Raw genomic sequence first — 3181 nt, forward strand, 5'->3', positions numbered from 1 at the left:
CTGTTTTAAAAACTTTTCCATAAAAAACACACTGGAGAAACTGCAGCAAAAACTTTTGACATGCCCGTTGCCACATAGAAAGGATATTGCATTACATTTCCTTTTGTTTTAGTGAGATTGAAAAGTTATGAAGATGAAGAGAAACAACAGCCCGACAATCGCCCCAACCCCACCCTATTGTTGCGATTATTCAACTTCACACACGATTACATGTGTGAGTACAATGTATTGACTTTCATTGATGATGTCGAACTTCACTGTAATTACTAAATCCATATAAAAAAGGTGTATATTCACTGTAATTACTAATTCCATATGAGTAATAGAGATACTAGCAGATACACTGTAACTACTTGTGAGAAAAAAAAGATCTCAAGCCAGGTACAGTCAAAGTATATCAACAATCTTCTTGAAAAGGCAAGTAAAAAACAAATAATCCCTGCATAAGCTGACAAACAATCTTGAATAGGCTTCACAAAAAACAAATCCTTGCATACAGTCACACACTGAAACATTCCTGTGATTCATTCAGAGTTGCATTGTGAAAAAGGTTCAGTTGAGCTGGCTAGAAGAGCAAGCTCTCAACTACACTCGAGCTGGCGACAAGAACATGCTCCCAACTACACTCTAGCTAGCTACAATAACTCGCGTCAGCAGTACTAGGCCACCGCTGCCATGACTCCTCCTGTTGCAGAAGCTCGAAAACACCCATCTAACGCTGAAGAAGCAGCTTCAGCTGATGCGCGGGGTCCAACTTGTTGCTTGGGTGTCTCAACAGATCTGCTGCAATGCGTTTCTGAAGGTTTGGGATGTAATCCTAGGAAGCAATAAGACAGGAAACAAGTAAAAATTTAGTCATGAAACAGATCCCAATCAAGTTGAGAAGAATTACACAAAAAAAATATGGTTTGCTATCTAAAGAAAATACCTCGCCAAATGACAGCATAACAAGGCCATCCCAATTCTCCACGTATAAAATACTATAGTAGCCACAGTTATAGCTGAAAAAATAGAAGGTATATAGTTATAAAATGCAAAAGCAGCTTTAGGTGAAAAAAGAGAAAAATGTCTCTAAATGCAAAATAAACACATATTCTGCTGGGATAAAAATGCTTACTAAGTTTTTTGTTGAGGGTAATCAAGTGGGGTGAATAGCGAGTAAGACTCGAGATTGTGCTTAAAAAGTGGCTCCCTCATTGCAACACTCTTGATGTTTGCGACCTGATCAAACCCGATAAAACATGGACAAACAAAATGCATAAGTGTGCGGTGTGGAAAAGCAAAAAGAAGGAAAAGATTTGTTGCGCCAAACTCCAACAGGAGCATTACCACATTCTTAGTGATCCTGTCCATCTCAAAAAGGTCTTCCGAGTTCCTAATGGAGTCAAAGATATTGAACTCCTTTTGGGTGATGTTAACAACTACTACTGCCCAGTGCCTTTTGTGTACAACCATGAAGAATAGCTGCAATGCATCAAAACAAAGCAGAACCAGAAAATCCATTTAGAAAAAAAAGGTAAAAAAATAGAAAAAGAATGAAAGATGGAACAAGATAAGAACTTACCAGGTCAGATTTTGAAATGTGATTTTGTAAGCAAGCATTCTTAAATTCTTTTTCGCACACCTTCGGATCAAACACATCTGGCTCAGCACTGAGTTTCAACTGATGGAGAAAATCACAAAACAAAACAAAAATATTAGAGGGCAGACCACAACTATATGATAAATCAAAAAAGCATTGAAACAAACAGATAGAAAAAAACAGATTTGAACACTAACACTCATCAACACTGAGAAAACAATTTTTTTTGGCTTCTTCTTCTTCACTGACTCATCATACTTGAATGTCTTCAGGTATAAGGTCATGACCTCATTGTCAATCTCCGCTCTTGGCTTTAGAGATGCATGAAAATTCTCGAGAGATGTATGGAAGCCATCTATTTCAATGAAGTCGGGCCTGCAAAAAGAAAATTTGTGTTGATTTTAGATAAAAACAGCAAGAGATATGCTCACATATCAAACTCTTTCATCTATGGAAATACAAAAAAAAAGATTTCAGGCAAAAATGAGTAATAGAAAAGCATCATCATATGACTCACAGAAGCTCGTTTTTCTTTGGTTTTCTTGTCTTGTATCTGGTCATTACATACTGATGGTGTAAGGCATCACCGTGTGCATCAACCTTAATCTTCTTCATCGTTGGCACATTGTCTGGGGAGACAGCCACCCTTTTCTTCTTTGTCTGTTTACCAAGACTGTTGGACTCACCCCTGACCTCAACATTCGCCTCGGTTGTCTCGTGCAAATCCACTACTACTGCACAACATTGCAACAACACAAAAAACAGAAAGAAAACATGAGAATGCAAAAAGGAAACGCACTGAGAAAACTCTTAGATAAAAAGGAGCTTGTGTTCTGAAGCAAGAAAAAACCTTGAGGTCCATCGGAGGAAGCGTTTTTGAATGAGATGGGGGACACATCAAACACAGGCCCCGGAATGTCGTTTGCCCTAGGGAGCTTTGGAGCTGTGTCAAATGTTGCGATTGGGAGGTTGCTAGGCCTTTCAACTTGAGGAGTGTTGTCAAAGTTTGGCACTGATGGGATTGAATTCTGCACATCAGAGCTAGAAGCATTTGCTGTCTGCACATGCTTGACTGGTATGTCTACTTTTTGATTCATCCACTCATAGTCTTCGGTCCCCTCCGAGAAAAGAGCACAAGATGGGCCATCTTCCCACTCCAAGGCAGTTACCATCATTGCCTGCACCGTGCCCTGGGAAAGAACTGGTGTTTCAACCTTATCAGAAGCTCTCGAAGGATCCATGTTGCAAGCATCTTTGGGGGTCACCTTTCCGCCCTGATGTATAACTTCCTCCTGCTCCACACAATCCTTCCCATGAGAATGATTGCTACTCTCACCTTGTTGCAACGCAGCAGCCCTGGAACGCTTAGCAACGCTTGTGCTTTGACCCGCCCCCTGTTCCGCTTCCACCCCAACCTTCTCAGCTAATGCACCGGTCTCCACTACTTTGGGAGTAGCAACTACACCACCAGGTTGTGCCTTGTTCTGATCATCAGCACCTGCTTCTGCCCGGGAATCAGGATCCGATAATGGACACTTGGAAGAGTGGATAGCAATGCCTGCTGCAGTGGCTGTTGGGGTGCCAAAAGTCACCGCTCCC

The 3181-nt window shown here is 41.0% G+C and overlaps 1 long non-coding RNA gene across 1 annotated transcript; it reads right to left on the bottom strand.

Annotated features, from left to right (window-relative positions):
- Positions 1-1442: 1442 nt before the first annotated feature.
- LOC123142862 (uncharacterized) lies at positions 1443-1828 on the bottom strand. The gene is made up of 3 exons (XR_006470605.1): positions 1780-1828; positions 1565-1663; positions 1443-1464 (listed from the first exon to the last, which is right to left on the bottom strand). It is a non-coding gene; the product is annotated as an uncharacterized lncRNA (long non-coding RNA).
- Between the last annotated feature and the right edge of the window lie 1353 nt (positions 1829-3181).

The sequence above is a fragment of the Triticum aestivum genome, chromosome 6D (assembly GCF_018294505.1).
Source record: "Triticum aestivum cultivar Chinese Spring chromosome 6D, IWGSC CS RefSeq v2.1, whole genome shotgun sequence".
NCBI lineage: Eukaryota > Viridiplantae > Streptophyta > Magnoliopsida > Poales > Poaceae > Triticum > Triticum aestivum.